We start from the raw sequence: 19,219 nt of genomic DNA on the forward strand, positions 1-19,219 counted from the left end.
GCAATGAACTAAAAACTTATCACATAAACCTGGCCGATTCATAGAAGCTGATCAAATAAAACATGGACGATTCGTTAACCTATCGAAACAAAACATTTAAAAATACTAAACCTGGACGATTCATGATTGTGTAAAAAACTGGATTCAAATCTGATTGTTGTCTTGCATCTTGTCTATTAGAGTCACTACTATGAGCATCCTCCATGATCAACGTCGTTATTTGATAAAAAAACGAATAGAAGAATGAAATTCGAAATTATTAGTTGAATATATGATAGAATCTTGAATATAATCAACTGAGATCTCATAAATATTCCTAAGAAATAGGACATGTAACTGACGATCTTATTAGAAACAAAGAAAAAAAATTGTAGAATTAAAATATTATCGTCTCCCATAATGATCTTCATAAATAGATTAAAATAATAGGATGATGAAGAAGAACCTCTAATATACTGATAAAGCTATGATATAATATTTGAAATAATCTATGGAGATCTACTAATTGATCTTCGTAAGTTAGCAAAAAAAAAAAAGAAGAGGATGATAACAAAATTAAGAAAATACTGGATTGATCAATGATTGTAAAAAATCTCCTAAAAAATCTCAAAAATTAAGGATATGGTAACTGCAAATCATTAAAGAAATATAATTAAAGATAAAAATGAAAAGTATAATTACAATCTTAACCTTTTCATCATCTAATCAAATGAACAGATGAGATTGGTTCACACAGTTCACAACTAAGGATGTTGTTCACTCATGAACCACATCCTATATATATATATACTAGGTTATAACCCGTGAATACTCACGGGTTGTTAATCTATCTTTCTAAACAAACAAATTATACACATATATATTGATTAACGAAAAATTGTATGATGAATAAGGTGTATAAATAAATGAGATGTGTATACTTCTGATATAAATGATTTATGTTAGTTATGAAAAACGGACTGTAGGAATAAAATTATAACGGCAATCTGAATTTAAAATACTAAAAAAACAAACGCATTATACCACAAACGTAAATAAAGGGGGATCGAAAAGTAAATGTAAGATATATGTTTTTTCGGGTTTTAAATAAAAACCGAAAGTCTATTACTGTAGCGCTTCTTGCTGGAGTTTCGTAACCAATAACTTGGAATTCGTTTTAGACCGGTTGAAAAAACAATCGTCACCTAAGGAAATATGTTCAGCTTCAAGTATATCATGCCATCCAACAACACCGTACCTATGGTTGATAAAATATGAAAAAAATTGTTAGTAATACATATAAAAATAGGGTAAAAGATACATAATAAATAAGATAATAAATTGATTGACAAACCTTCTTTGACCATCAATATTGTGTATACGAAGATTCTTAACCCAAGTATTTCCTTTAATAACTTTGATCTTTACTTCAGAAAACTCATTTAAACCACTTAAGTCAGTAATCAATTTCGGAAGAATCTACATTTTGTAAGAACATTAAAAACATGAAAATGTTATTATATGAAAAACACTAAAAATTAACAAAAAATAAACAGAAAAAAGCATAGTATAATACCAATTCATTAGTTACTGTTATGGCAAAAAAAGGATAGTTATGATCGTCACTAACTTGTCGATAACCTTTCACATTGCTAATATGTTCATATTCTGGCTCAATCAAAGGAGTGTTGTTTAACAAAACTTGACGACCGTGTTTATTGACTATGGTAATATTAAAATGTTTCACGTCGTTTATTTTAAAACACAAAATATCACCAGGATTTAACCTAAGATCTTCAATAAATTTAAACCAACCATCAGCAAAACAGTAATTTTGACCAATCTTTCTAATACGGACTTCCCATTTATGATTCTCGGATACGTTAAGTATAACCTTGTTATCCGGTAAAGGATAATCATAATGTTTAGAAAGAAAAGTATCTTGTAGAACCTGTAAAAAAATCAATTATTACAAATTGATGAGTATTATGTTTTTAATACAGCGAGAAAAAAATAAAAATATATAATAAAATTACGTACCATTGGACTTTTTAAAGGATTTTGAATAATTTTACAAAACGGTTTCCCCCACTCTTGATTTGGAACATGACAGAAGAGCTTGAACTTGAAAGTACGATCACCAAGATAGTTGAAAATAGAGTTAATTACAAAAATAGGTCCTGTGGTTTATACCTAATTTCGCCTTTGGGTACTAACTTTATTTTTTAACAGATTTAGGTTCTATGGTTTCAATTTTGTAACACATTTGGGTACTAACACCAAAATTAGTTAATTAATGACTAAAATATCCTTGCATTTTTTAAGTTTATCAATGTAACACATTTGGGTACTAACACCTAATTTTATTTAAGTTTAAATAAATTTACAAAATCTATTTATTTTTTTTATTTTCATCTTTCTATTATATCTCTTAGTTAACATAAACTCTATTTATTTTTTTTATTTTCATATTTTTATTTAAATTTCTTATTTAACATAAAATCTATTTGTTACACCAGTATTTTTTTAAATAGATTTTTTTTAAATAAAATCTACTAGCTATATAGTTTTATGTAAATTAAATTTCTTACTCGTTTTAAATAATTTAAACCTTACTCGTTTTCAATTTTGGATTGAAATGATTGATAATAATAAATATCTTTCATGTAAAAAAATTTAAGCCTTTTTAACTTGTTTTTTTTTGTTCATTTACATTTTACTATTTTAGAAAGATATTTAATTTACATAAAATCTACTAGTTGCACCAGTAAAATCTACTAGTTATATAGTTTTATGTAAATTAAATATCTTTTTTACAAAAAAATGAGTTAAAAAAAGGCTTAAATGTTTTTAGTTTTATCTAAAATACCTAGCTATATAGTTTTATGTAAATTAAATATCTTTCTAAAATAGTAAAATCTAAATGGAAAAAAAAACGAGTTAAAAAAGGCTTAAATTTTTTTACATGAAAGATATTTATTATCATCAATCATTTCAATCTAAAATTGAAAACGAGTAAGGTTTACATTATTTAAAACGAGTAAGAAATTTAATTTACATAAAACTATATAGCTAGTTGATTTTTTTTAAAAAAAAATCTATTTAAAAAAAATACTGGTGTAACAAATAGATTTTATGTTAAATAAGAAATTTAATAAAAATATGAAAATAAAAAAAATAAATAGAGTTTATGTTAACTAAGAGATATAATAAAAAGATGAAAATAAAAAAAATAAATAGATTTTGTAGATTTTGTAAATTTATTTAAACCACAGGACCCATTTATGTAATTAACTCGTTGAAAATAATAAAGAAATATCCATGGCCAAAATAGTTTAAAACCTCAGACCATCCATGGGTAAAGTAGAATACATCTTCTATTAATTTAATAACAACACTCCATGAATGCGTTTCATCAAATTTAAGACTAACTGTTGAGGATTGTAAGTTATTCATCCATATAAATCTACTCATACATATAGGTATTGCCTGAAAACCAAACAAAGAAACGGAAAATTTATTTCAAAAAAAAGATAAAACAATACGAATGATTAGTTTAAAAAAATAATGAAAGTTATGTACCTGTTGAATGGAAAGCGGATCAAGTATAGTTATGATAAAATACGGACCATGACGATACATGTTAACGCAAACACGAAAATTCAGAAAGATGACTAACAATCAAATAGCACAACAGCACATAGAATGAAAGAAAAAATAATGAGTATGTATTTATAAGAGAAAATTGCAAAATTATAATTAAAAATACAATAGAATCAGAAGTTGTTGTAACTATTTATGTAAATTATTATTCAACTGAATATTGGCAAAAAAAATATACAAATTAATGTAAATGGGTAATAAAAATTTAACTTATTTTTATAATGTTGGTAGTAATAAAAAATTTAACAGATTTATAAAATATGGATACGAAAGAGTAAATATCTATTTATGTATAATATTTAAATAAATAATGGCCAAAAAAACATTAAAGTAATATAATATAACAAACCGATATATACAAAATAAAAATATCAATAGTTAAATATTAAAACTAAAATACCTAATACAATAATCACATATCAACTGACATCTGCTTCAACAGGCATAACATCTTCAATCAAAAGTCACAAGGATCAAGAAAGTTGCAAACGGCGGTGGAAGAAGAAATTGGTAAAGTTACTTTACCGACTTATTTTCTGATCATTTTACCGGTAATCTTCGCTTTGATTTACAAACTAATTATCCAATCAGTTGAACGCCAAATTTCGCTTTCAGTTACTTTACCGACTTGTTTCCGGCGATTATTGAAAAATTACACGTGAAATCAGGTTATAGTTTTTTATGAAAATAAATGTTGTGTATCTTATGTGTATCAAAAAGATATTAGATTGCATTGCATGTGTTTCAAATTATAGAATTTCGGAATTAGATTATTTGGTTGATATATTATGTAGATCTTGTTGTGAAATTTAAAATTCCTTCGTTAACATTGTTATTTTGATGATTGAATAGGTTATAACATAAAATTTAAGTTTGAAATCTTTTTTCTTGAATGAAAATGTGTTTGTATGCGGCTACTTAAAATTTAGAACTTAAATCTGATTTAGATTTTTATAAAATTGAATGTTGTGTATGTTATGTGTATCTAAGAAAGATTAGATTGTACTGTATGTCTTTCAAATTATACAATTTGGGTTAATGAAGTTATTTGGTTAATATATTTTGTGTATCTTTTTATGAAGAAAAATATGTTTGTTTTAGTTAACATTGTTATTTGGATGATTGAATAGTTTATCATGATTACTAAAAAAAGAGGTATCTTGTTGTAAATTGATCAACAAAATAGAGTATTTTTTTTAGTTGTAATCCAATACATTGATACGATAGGAGTTAATTTGTTATTTTTATATGTATATTGTATATTGTATATTGTATTATTGAAAATCTACATAGACAGATTTTATGTAGAATATGAATTATGATTAGGAATATTAATAATATTGGTTAAATAATATCAGTATACAGTTTATAAATATAAGAATAATAAAGGAATATTAATAAAAACGTATATCTAGTATTGCTTAATATGTAATTTTGTTATTCATATAAAGTTATATGTATAAATTCAAGTTCAATACTAAATGTTTATAACAGTTGTTGTTATGTTACAGGTATATAAAAATGAGTTTATCATGCGTAGCTGTGTTAGATGAGGATTCCTCGTTAAAAGTGGTATGCTACAAATGTTATAAAAAAGTATATATAAATTGTGTTACATACGATTTATGACATAAATTTAAACACAGGTCCTGCCAACTGATTTTGTTAAGACTGTATATGGTGATGATTGGCAAAGAAGAAAATTAATGATACATCATGAAAGTCAAAGAAGTTGGCCAGTTTCTTTAAGAAGTGTAAGCGGGGAATCTGTTATCACTGACGGATGGCGTGACGTGGTAAGGGATCTTCAGTTGACAAAGCAGACGTTATTGCGCTTAAGGATAATCGAAGATAAAAATATGCAAATGGGTTGTTTCGTCGATAACATGTGTGGTGAATCCTTTTTAACAGTAAACCGTTACGGAATTTTAAAGATAATAGTAAGTATACTAATATGTATGAATCACTTTTTTTATAGTTGAAAAAGGAATGGTATACATATATATCTAACAATAAAATGCTACATAACTTTTCAGGTGATTCCAGAAGCGCATGTCACAAAAATTACTGTTACACGCCTGTCAACGATTCTTATAACATATATGCAGCAGGTCAGATTTGGAAAGTTGAGACGGACAAAATAAATGATATCTATGTTTTTACAAAAGGTTGTCCAAAGTTATTTGATGACCTTGGTATACAAGATGATGATATACTGTTGTTGATGAAGACGGACATGAACACATTTGAGTTAAAAATTTATCGTTGAGGAGTTGAGGTTGTTTTGACCAACAAAGAAGAAAGTGAAGATGATTCTGTGCTGGAAATACCTAAAGACACATACTACAAAAACGTTCAGTTTGTAAGTATTTTGAATTAAACTATAACGGTTTACTAATAAATACGACTTATTTACGTATCTTATTATATAACAGACATTTTGTGATGATGATGACTGGATAGATGATATGCTTTCTGAGGTACTAACTTTACATTTATGTAGAATAAAATATATTACAATCAGATTTTGTAATACTATTAATTATGATTATGATACACAGAATGATGAAGGTAGTAATAAAGAGAAGGTGAATAAAAACATTGCTGGAAAAGAAAAGTGGAAGGAAGAAACAAATATTTCAATGAAAGAAGACACAAACCAACCAACAAAAGATGATGTAATTATTTCAAATATAATAATAGATGATCTGTTTCATTAATATATGTAGACATATTTACTTAATAATCATTGCTTATTGTTATCTAAAGTTAGTGTTTCTCTTAACAGGTTAAGAAGAAAGGAAAACAGGTTGACGAATATTGTCATGCGGACGACAGTAAGGAGCTGATATGTGGGACAGAAGTTGAAATGCCAAAAGTCTCAACAGTTGGACAGAGAACTCGAAACCGGTTGGTAAGTATATGATAAGATAACAACATTGATTTCAATATTTATTATAAATTATGATATTAGTCTAAGTATAATGTATGTGTTATAAAATAAGGTAAACGAAAAGAGAAAGAGAAATGATAAGGCTTTGAAGAAACCGGATGTTGAACGAAAAGTTGTTGCAAGGCAAAATATTGTTGAGGGAAGTGGTAAATATGAATTCACAACAAAAGGAGGAAACCGCATGGTATGTATTTTTTAACTTAGTCAATAACAAACAGAAATAATATAACATGCATAAACCTAATTTACTTGTTACTTATGGCATTCATGCAGAGAATGCCTGTTAATGTTGTAAGATTTGCCATATTCAGAAATAAGGTGCATGAGTTAAAAGTGATAAACATGAATGGAAAAACCATCAATATGAATCTTAGGCGACAGAAGAATGGAGATGCTGTAAGGTATGCAATCGAAGGTTGGCCGATGTTCATGAAGGATAATGGGCTTCGTTTGGGTGACAAATTGCATTTCACATTTGTAAGTGCAGGAAATGCTGATCTTAACACATGTGGATGGGGTTAATGCAGGTTAACAACTACTCTAATGATGAAGGTGTTAATGTAGATCAAATCATGACTCTTTTATGCTACTTATTTTAAGTTAATTTTGTTTTGGACACGTAAACAGTGGTTATGATGTTTTATTTTGTTACTTGGTAGTTTAAGTTTAAATACAATTACTGTTATATCATCACCCAGAAACCATATTTTAGTAAGTAAGTAACGTTGGTATTTTCTATAAACGTTTGTTGATTATGAATGTTTAAGTAGATATATTTACATAATTAAGTTGTTGATGTTTATATGTGATACCATATTTTGAAATGTACGTAAAGATAGTCTCTTTTTCAAATGGTTGTGAATCTATATATATAAGTTGAAATATATATATATATATATATATTTACAAATTAAGTTGTAATTACTTATAGGTCATTCAGATTGTTTAAATAATTGGTGACTAATCAAAGAACCAGAATTAAAATAAAAAAATATTTACAAAAATAAATCGGAATAGGATTATAAAGTTGGTTCTTAATATAAAAAAAATAATTCCTTAAATAAAAGTATAAATTTGATAATATGTCTTTGTAAACTACATAGAAGTCTTATTAGAAACTCATAAGCAATGTAGTACATTACATCTTTGGCAATCCAAATACAATTTCCATACCTTACGCCTCTCATTGCACTCGTCTTGTGTAACTGCTGGAGTTAACGCTGTATTAAAATGGAAAACCAAAGAAATGATAAAATAGCATTGGGTGTCTAAAAAATAGTAAAATTTTTAAAAATTAAATAGTTATAAATTAAATACTTTGAATATATTTTTCGTATTGTTAATTACATAATTAGATATTATATACTTTTAATATATATAGAAACTTTATATGGTTTTTAAGTTATATATTAGTAAAATAGTATATGACGAAATATATGTCATCTATTAAGTCAACTTTATTTATATTTCATAATGATAAATCAAAATTTGTGAATAAATGGTTGGATCCAATGCAAAATAATGGTAAATTGATTTTAAAATAAGTAAACCAAATATTTTTGGATTAAGTATTTATGTAAGTTATTAGACTAAATATTGGAAATATAAAACAAAATAAACAAAGATAAATGTTGATTATGAAATACCATAATTAATAAGAAAATGATATCATCTATAATATATTGCAACTTCACCAAATACTTATGGATTAAGTATTTAGATTCATTATTATATTAAATATTGAAAATAGAAAACAAAGTTAAATGTAAATTGTAAAATAAACGAATTTAAAATTACAAATAATTATCTCTTTTATAATATCTATGACAATCATCATTACACCTTATTAACCTAAAAAACTACTGCAACATCTGTCACACCCCCAAAATACCACCTAGGGAGTGTCCCTGATAGGCGTGTGACGAACTGACAATGAGCCACTAATTACATTGAACCCACAAGTTTCAAAATAAAACTCTCTCTATTTAATTATAAAATTCCAACATGAGTTTATACGAAAAACCAATGTGTTCAGCGGAAGCGTTATCAAAACCATAATTTAAATATTCTCAACACAATTACATGAAAACCAATATTCCAATAAGTGTATCCAATCAGCACGACCCATGACCACTCAAACCGCTCCAAACAGCAAGTTCCACATCCAAGAAATCTAACGACCTGCGAGCATGCAACAAGTGTATCAGATAAAGCTGGCGAGTTCACAGTTTTAGAAAGCGTTTGTTACCAGTTGTATGTAAAACAGTTCAATAACCAATGCAAGTAATATTGTTAATATCCCAATTCCGAACAAGACGGCTCCTGAAATACATGACTGCCCTTCCCACGTACTCCTATCTAGTACTGGGCCACGACTGGGTCATTAGTTCACATCCGTCCTACCTAGGAGCGGTGTGAGGGTGCCAAACCTAAGTAGCGCTACCAACTAATACCCGTTACCCTCCAGGTAACATAATAAGGGACTTACAAAAATGATAGGTGAGAATATTAACCAATATACCCGTTTTTACCCAAAAGACTTATCCCTCAACGGGATACCCACTGACTGTCCCCAACCACTGGGACGCATGCTCGAATGTAGTGAACTCACCTTTGGTTTGCTCGGCAAGACTAGCTACTTGCTAACAGTTGATTACTCACGTCCTAACATGGTTACCAATAGTAATCAGTTTTATGTGCAAATGAACCATATATTTCGTCTACAATTTGTTCACATACCACACAATTACTGTACATGTAGCACATAGTTCAGGTCATACAATCAATCTAGCGACACAAGAATACATTATTAATCATGTTAATAATTCACTTAAGTTTTGCACTATCCACGACCACTCATCGTCCCATAATCCATTTTACAGCCCATTGTTAGTACTCATTTAGGACTTTAAGTCATACCAGCCACTAAACTTCGGCCCATACTAGCAGCACTCATGTTCGAAAATGAATCATGCACACCTATCCTATGTTTATGTAGAACAAGTTAAGTTATACACATTATCACTTTGGAGTGGGGAATATTAATTCCCTAACCCCACGCCCAGTTTTAATCCCTCACAAATGGACCCATTCTATTAGTCTAAACGCAGCCATCATGTGTCAATTTAACAAACAAACCTTATATGAAGTCATAAACCAAGGCATAAATATGAGCATACACGTATTGCCGATCACTATGCTCACAAAGCCCAAACATGTAATCGGTTAGTTGTGGCTTTTCTTTCAGTTAACGTCCAGCCAAATTTTAAGTGTGGAATTAAAATACAATATGGCCCGATTAAAATGTAAGGCCCAACTTACCTTTGTGCATTACCCTCTCATCCCAAAAGCCCGAAACAGTTTGAAGGTGATCCCTTCCAATACCCAATACGAATCAGTTACATTCCCAAAGCCACTTTCCAATCGTTCACGAAACCTCTACTCATCAATAGTTTATTAACAAAATTTAGATTAAGCATTTATTTGGATCAAATCATCACAGTCAACACCTACTAAGATCCTAATCATTCATCATAATCATGTGATCAGTATGGTAATAATCATTCGATTAACACAATGCCTATCATTCGGATCCAAGTTTCATATAAACAATCTAGGCTTCATGACTATTCACATAGTCATGATCATTCTCATGTACGTAACATAACACCATTGTTCATCAGTTAACAATATAAATACCCATTGCAAATATACAACACAGCCAAGTTAATCTCATGCACTCTTTCTTGAACATCTATCAATCTTTACAAGGCACATGATTCAATCATATACGTAACACACATACAATACTGATTCCACTAGTCATCACGTCTAACCCCTATGCTATCAGTTTCATCCTACGACAGAAAACACAGCCATGATTCACACATTAAATCAGTAAATAACGAGACTAGACAACGATCGTAGACTAACCGCGATATGTAAAGTGAGGAGGGAAGATCATGCTAGAACGAGGGAGAGCTTTAGAAGGGAAAAGGAGTCTTCCAAGCTGCCATCGACAATCCTCCCTGCTGCCGTCGATCACCGAATAGAAAGGAGGGGATAGGGTTTTCTTAAGTTTTACGTTCAGGAAGATTATGAGGGCATGAGGGTGTGCGAGACATATAGTGTTTCGGGCCAGATCTTCGGGCTTTACTTGGGCCGCGTAATGATGGGGTTTCGGTACTATATGTAACTGATTGCCAAGGGTTATGCCCTTAATATCAAAGGGTTGGGCCGAAAGCCCCCTTCCGACGAACTCTCACTCTCTTTCATTGAAGATAGTTTGCGGCGAAGGTTATTGGACCAAACAATTATCACGTGACTACAAACCACAATTATGGGGCCGCCCACCAAATATTCACATGGCTATCCATTGACTGTCTTGATAGCCATCTTGATAGTTAAAACATTAAACAAATTCAAGAACTATTCACATGCAATTTCTTGGGCCGAGTGATATTATGGAACCATGTAATTACATCAAATACCAATGTGACGAAGTAATACTGGTCTGATCTCAATTGTTGGTCATTAGCACATGGCTGCTTTATTGAGCCAAGAGATAACTGGCTGACCACCTTATTCATTATCACATGCAATATGAATTTTAGTAGCTTGATTGGGCCGCTAATACATGGGCCGACATACAAGCTATTGAAAGTTGTTAAATAATTGGGCCACTAGTATTTGTTCTTCATCACGTCTCTTTCAAGTCAGGTGTGTTGTGCACCCCAAACATCCAAACGTAACAATACTTAATCACCCAACTAGACTACATATGACACCACGTAAAACAAATTGTAAAACGAGTGATGCGTAGGAGAAAGACCTTGAAATATGGGGTTGTCACAACATCACTTCACTATCCTTCACATTGATCAAGAAGAACCCAAAAGGTGTTTGAAGAAATTAGTAAAGGTAAGCTTCCGATTTCATCTCCGATAACTTATAATCCGACTGTTATCTTGTTAATCTCAACACGAAGTTGTCTTAATTTTTCCAAATAACCCATATGATGTTTCTTTTTAAGCGATTAATGAGTAAGTAGATATGAAATCGAAGTGTAAGTATTTGTTAAGAAAAATCAATTATTAATATGTGATGTAGATTTAAAAGGGATTATATGTATTGCATGTGATTGGAACTTTAGTTTTTTGGGTAAATAATGTGATTCGGTTTAAATATTATGTTGCAAATCTTATTAAAAATTGGATTTTATTGATTTATAGTCTGATTTGGATGATTAAATGGATTTGGTTGTTGCATAAAAAAATTTTGATTTACATTATTCTCTTTTCATCATTAACTGACATAAGATTTTATTAAAGTTATGTATTTATATTTTTTTATCATGAATTACAATATGTGTATACCATAATATTCAACAATGAATCATTGTTTATTTGTAATGAAATGGATTGGTGTGATAGCAGTTCTTTAATAATATTGTTTATATGTAGATTATAAATAATGAAAATATTAATGACATTATATCATTTTAAATTTTATATATATGACTGTGACACCTCGGATCTTTCCGGATAACCTTTCGATGTAACAAACGTGTACGTAATCGACTAACAGTAAAAATGTATGAAAAACTATTTGCTATTATGTGTTATATGCCGAATTGCTTATGTGTATGTATATATATATATATATATAAGTGTTGTATATGTAAACCGATATCACAAGCAACCCGACTCGAGACCACGGCCTCGAGTGAACATTAGTAACGGGCCGGCTAGGCCTTGGCCTTGTAGGAAATTAAACCCAACCCGAAAACCCACCCTAGCCCACACTCGCAACATTATATAAACCCAACCCCACCTCCCTTAATCATTTTACACACTCTCTTCTCACACTCTCCTCACATCTTCTTCACTAAACCCTAAAACCCTAAAAGTTCTAACAACCAAGACCACTCTTCTCATCCCTCTTCTTCTTCTCGGATTCAACCAACATCAAGAACATACTCGGCTTTAGCTCGGAACCACCAACCGGAAGCTCATTCATCAATCCATCTTACCCGCACACCTTGAATCTCTAACCGGTTAGTATTTATATGTTCATGATTGTTGAAGTTGTTATGGTTTTATGCTTGTTGATGTGATTAGAGGTCTTAGTATGAATATTAGGCTTGTATGTTCATAAATGTGATAAGGGAGGTGATTACTCGATGATTTTTGGTTGTTCATAGCTTTGGGTTATCCGATGAATGTTAAGGGGTTGGTTAGAATTGCATGTTCTTAGGATTTGTTTGTTAACAAATATGAAATCTATGTTGGAATAGGTATTATAATCCTTGTCAAGAGATGATACATGGTTTTATGAGCTTCCTGTTTGGATTCGGGTTAAATTAGAATTCATGATTCCTTGATTAAATGTTTGAAGTTTTATTGAATGAATGAAGAACAGTTTGAATGTGTATAATAGTTTGAAAATGCTGATTTAGATCCAAATTGGTGCACAAATCGACCAACAAACATGTTTTAGTGGAAATAGTACAACCTTTACATGAAAATGCAATTTCATTGGATAGTACAAGTCTGCAGGTTCTAGAAGGGATTGCCATGCACGTTATCACGGTTGCGAGTCGCAACCTTTGGTTGCTACTCGAAACCACGCATGACCAGTCGAAACCTCCCAGTCGCGAGTCGCAATCAGCACGCATCGAACCTGGTTGCGAGTCGCAACCACACCTGCTAAGTCGCAATCTCCGGTTACGAGTCGTAACCAAAACGTGACGGACCGAGACCGCAGTTGCGAGTCGCAACCTCGGTTGCGAGTCGCAACCACCTTAGTTTCGACTGGGCTGTTTTATGTTTTTGGGCCTTGACTGTTTGTCTTGTTGTTTTGGGCTTCAACTGTTGGGCCTCCTATTGACTGGACTTCATTTTGATTTGCTACTGTAGGCATATGCGTTACTGTTTGTATTTCTGCCTGTTAACTGTGTGTATGTCTACATGTTACTGTATGTATACATGTTTACTTGTACCCGACTTGACCCATATTCGGTAACCATGTTAGGACGTGGTGACCAGCATACTTAACCAAGTAACGTATCTTACCGAGCAACCCAAGGTGAGTTCACAACTTAAAAGCATGCGTCCCGGTGGTTTGGGACACGAGACTGAAACAACCCTATCCCCTTGTAAAGGGGATACCGTCTACATTTCCTTCCCTTGTCATTGGGAACAAACTTACTTTATCTTCCCTTGTATTGGGAAACCTTTTTAGTTAATTACTGTTTATACGGAATGCAATCAACGGCACTAAACGCAACTCTATCACTCAAGTCCCTACTACATAATACCGATTAGTCGCCGGTGCCAGGCGAACGGGTTATTAGTTGATAGCGCTATTTAGGTCTTACCAGCCTCACACCGTGCCATGGTATGGGATCGGTCGTGAACTAATGTACTCAGGCAATCCGTCAATGATGATAGAACATTGACATCGGGGCATCCTGCGGAAACGCATTCGGTTACCTAGTGTTCGGTATTGGAAAAACAGTTTAGTCGCTTACTTTTGGGGTAGCTCCCCATGGCATGTATAAACGGATAAATTAACTGGTGAAACAAGTTTTTGGTAATTAAAACTGGGCAACTAGTGAACTCACTCAGCATTATTGTTGACCCCCTTACTGCATGCTTTGCAGGTGGCCAGTGACTGGAGCAGCTGCTTGGGATGTGTAGTGGTCGTCTGCCCGTGTGTTGGGCATTTATCGTGTTTACCTTGCGAACAATGTTTAAAACTGTTTATTATGCTTCCGCTACATTTACTCTGAACTTAAACTTTGAACACTGAACTTGATATTTGCTAATCTTATGGTTAGTAAGTATTACTTTTGCTATTAACTTAAGTTGTCAGTATAATTGGTGGCTGGATCCTGGTCAGTCACGCCCTCGAAGCGGGTGATATCCGCGGGTGAATTTGGGGGTGTGACAGATTGGTATCAGAGCCATTGGTTATAGTGAACTTGGTTTTAAAAAGGGAAAAAAATCTTTTTGAGAAAAACCAGACTATAACCCGTGACTCGTGACGACACTACACTCCAAGTACAAGGCTCGACTTATCTGACCTCATAGCTCGGACCCATAGTTACTTGCTTACTTGTCTTATGCTTTCTGCTTTACTATACGTACTAGTTGCCTGATTAGATAGATACATCTTCTCTCTTCTATCTTATTCTCGCTATGTTACGACATCACACTCATACTATGTTTTCTGGTTATGAAGACAATGAGTGGACGCGGACGAGGAAACGTCAACATGACCCCGGCTCAGTTCACTAGCCTGCTCAACACTGTGGCTGCAGCTTTCGCAGCTCACCCGATAGGTAAACTCGTTGTTTTAGGATGTTTAGATCCTACCGCCACAGCGTCTTTTCGCCTCTAAACCTATTTCGCTTCATTCCTCACGACAGGTCAGCCTGCACCTGTGCAACCACGTGTTTGTACCTTCAAGACCTTTATGGATTGCAAGCCTCTTCCTTTCAATGGCACGGAGGGTGCCATAGGACTCCTGCACTGGATCGAGAAGGTCGAAGCTGTTTTCGCTGTCTGTGAATGCCCAACTGCTAATTGGGTGAAGTTTGCTACTGGTACTCTGGAGGGAAGCGCTCTTTCATGGTGGAAGGCGCAAATTCAAATGCTTGGTTTGGAGACTGCTAACGCTACTGCGTGGGAAGATTTCAAGGATATGATCAAGGAAGAGTACTGTCACAGGGATGACATCCACAAGCTGGAAAATGAGTACTATGAACTCAAGATGGTTGGGTTAGAGATTGAGACCTACACCAAGCTGTCCAACGACTATGCTGCTCTTTGTCCAAACATGTCTCGACCCATGTACCGAAGGATCGAACTGTACATCAAGGGTCTAGCTCCAGAAATCCGAAGCCATGTAACTTCAGCCAACCACACTACCATTCAGCCAATCGTTCGACTTGCCCACAAACTCACTGACCAGGCTGTGGAAGAGGGCAGATTGCCCAAAAGGATCAGTGCTGCGGAAGGAAGTTCTAGTGATGGCAAACGAAAGTGGGATGGAAATCAGGGCAAGGATGCTAACCCTACACAAGCCCCAGCTCAGCAAAGGAAAACTGACAACAACAAAGGCACTCAGCAACAGGGTGGCTACCGGGGAAACTACCCTAAGTGCAACAAGTGTAACAGACACCACAATGGGGCATGCAACAAGGGTCAGTGTCAGCGATGCCACAAGATGGGGCACGAAGCCAAGGATTGTAGAAGTCAGTTCCCAGCAAGGCAGAATCAGCAACAACCCCAACAGCAACAGCAGCAGGGAAACAACAGAGCATGTTTTAAATGCGGGGCAACGGGGCACATGCGAAAAGATTGCCCTGAACTGAATCAGAATCGCAACAACAATCAGGGAGCTGGGAACAATGAGCAGAACAACAATGCTGGGAATGCAAGGGGAAGAGCTTTCGTGATTGGAGCTGGAGAGGCAAGGAACGATCCCAACGTCGTGGCGGGTAAGTTCCTACTTGATGATCGTTATGTTTCTGTGTTATTTGATTCCGGTGCCGATGCCAGTTATGTATCCCTTCGCATTAGTAAGAAACTTAAGCACTCGCCTGCCTTATTAAGTTCTAAGCACATCGTCGAGATAGCTAATGGTAAGAACATCGAGGCCACGCATGTGATCCACGACTGCACCCTAGAATTGTCTGGCCACACATTTAGTATCGATCTTTTCCCTGTCAAACTTGGAAGCTTCGACGTCGTCATTGGTATGGATTGGTTGTCCAAACATCGCGCTGAGATCCTCTGTCAAGAGAAAGCAGTTCGTATACCTCGTCGTTCTGGTCAACCCCTCATCATCCAAGGCAACAAAGGGGGAGAAGTCACCGGCATTATCTCGCTTTTAAAAGCCCAGAAGTGTTTGCAGAAAGGGCACACCGCTATTCTAGCACTCGTCACCAACACCTACGAAAAGGAAAGGAGGATTGAAGATTTTCCTGTAGTACGCGATTATCCCGAGGTATTCCCTGAGGAACTACCTGGACTCCCTCCTCACCGTCAGGTCGAATTTCAGATCGAGCTAGCTCCCGGAGCAGCACCCATAGCTCGTGCACCGTACCGTTTAGCCCCTGCAGAACTGAAGGAACTCTCGACGCAACTACAAGAACTATAGGATAAAGGATTTATCCGTCCTAGTTCATCACCCTGGGGAGCCCCAGTACTCTTTGTCAAGAAGAAGGATGGCACATTCCGAATGTGCATCGACTACCGTGAGTTGAACAAGGTTACCATCAAGAATCGTTACCCTCTCCCGCGCATCGACGATTTGTTTGATCAATTGCAAGGATCGAGTTACTATTCTAAGATTGACCTGCGATCAGGCTATCATCAGCTAAGAGTTCGTAATGAAGATATTTCCAAGACGGCGTTCAGGACTCGTTATGGTCATTACGAGTTCCTCGTTATGCCTTTTGGAATGACCAACGCACCTGCAGTGTTCATGGATCTTATGAACCGCGTATGTAAGCCTTACCTCGACAAATTCGTGATTGTGTTTATCGACGACATTCTGATTTATTCGAAAAGTCAAGAAGAGCATGAACAGCACCTACGCCTTATCCTCGAACTCCTTCGCAACGAGCAATTGTACGCCAAATTCTCTAAATGTGACTTCTGGCTTCGGGAAGTCCATTTCCTCGGCCATGTAGTTAATAAGAACGGAATTCATGTCGACCCAGCTAAGATTGAATCGATAAAGAACTGGCCTACGCCTAAGACCCCCACTGAAGTTCGCCAATTTTTGGGTTTGGCAGGCTACTACCGCAGATTTATTCAGGGATTCTCCAAGATTGCACAACCTCTCACGACTCTTACTCAGAAAGGCGTCGCCTACAAGTGGAATGCAGTACAGGAATCTGCTTTTCAGAGGCTTAAGGATAACCTCTGTAGCGCTCCTATTCTCTCGTTACCTGAAGGCACTGACGACTTTGTGGTTTACTGCGATGCGTCTATTCATGGACTCGGTTGCGTACTAATGCAACGCGAGAAAGTTATTGCCTACGCCTCACGACAACTCAAGACGCATGAAAAGAACTACACAACGCATGACTTGGAACTGGGAGCAGTGATCTTTGCTCTTAAGATATGGAGACATTACCTGTACGGTACCAAGTGCACTATTTACACCGATCACAGGAGTCTCGAGCATATCTTTAGGCAAAAGGAATTGAACATGAGACAACGTCGTTGGGTCGAACTCTTGAATGACTACGAATGCGCCATCAAATACCATCCGGGCAAAGCCAATGTCGTGGCAGACGCCCTCAGCCGAAAGGACACTATACCAAAGCGCGTGCGAGCACTGCAACTTACCATCCAGTCTAACCTCCCTACCCAGATTCGAAACGCCCAAATTGAAGCATTGAAGCCGGAGAACATCAGGGCTGAATCCCTGCGAGGATCGAGACAGCAACTAGAACAGAAAGAAGATGGTGCTTACTATGTAACAGGGCGCATTTGGGTTCCACTCTACGGAGATTTACGTGAACTCGTGATGGACGAAGCCCACAAGTCCCGCTACTCGGTACATCCTGGTTCGGACAAGATGTACCACGACTTGAAGACTACGTATTGGTGGCCCGGTATGAAGGCCCACATAGCAACATACGTCAGCAAATGTTTGACTTGCGCGAGAGTCAAGACAGAATACCAGAAGCCAGCAGGTCTACTCCAACAACCAGAAATCCCGAAATGGAAATGGGAGCAAATTTCCATGGATTTTGTTACAGGGTTACCTAGGTCTCAACGCGGAAATGATGCTATTTGGGTAATAGTAGATCGATTGACCAAGTCCGCGCACTTTCTGGCTATTAAGGAAACAGACAAGTTTTCTACCTTGGCGGAGATTTACTTAAAGGAAGTAGTTTCGAGGCACGGAGTGCCAACCTCAATTATTTCCGACCGAGACGCTCGATTTACTTCGGAATTGTGGCAAGCTATGCACAAATGCTTTGGCTCACGTTTGGATATGAGCACTGCTTATCACCCGCAAACGGATGGACAGTCCGAACGTACCATTCAGACTCTAGAAGACATGCTTAGAGCGTGTGTGATCGATTTTGGCAAGAATTGGGAGAAGCATCTACCGCTAGTAGAATTCTCCTACAACAACAGCTACCACACTAGCATTCAGGCAGCACCTTTTGAGGCATTGTACGGACGTAAATGCCGGTCACCTCTCTGCTGGGCAGAAATCGGTGATAGTCAAATCACGGGCCCAGAGTTGGTGGTGGACACAACGGAGAAGATTGCCCAGATCAGACAACGCATGGCGGCAGCTCGTGACCGTCAGAAGAGCTACGCTGATAAGCGTAGGAAACCATTGGAATTCCAGGTCGGTGACCGGGTTCTACTTAAAGTCTCACCCTGGAAGGGTGTGGTTCGCTTTGGTAAACGGGGCAAGCTTAATCCGCGATATATCGGACCATTCGAAATTACCGAGAAGATCGGTAAGGTTGCTTATAGATTGAACCTGCCTGAAGAACTGAGTGCGGTACATAACGTTTTCCACGTATCTAACCTGAAGAAGTGTTTGTCGAATGAAACACTTGTGATTCCTTTTAAGGAACTA

The sequence above is a fragment of the Helianthus annuus genome, chromosome 13 (assembly GCF_002127325.2).
Source record: "Helianthus annuus cultivar XRQ/B chromosome 13, HanXRQr2.0-SUNRISE, whole genome shotgun sequence".
Taxonomy (NCBI): Eukaryota; Viridiplantae; Streptophyta; class Magnoliopsida; order Asterales; family Asteraceae; genus Helianthus; species Helianthus annuus.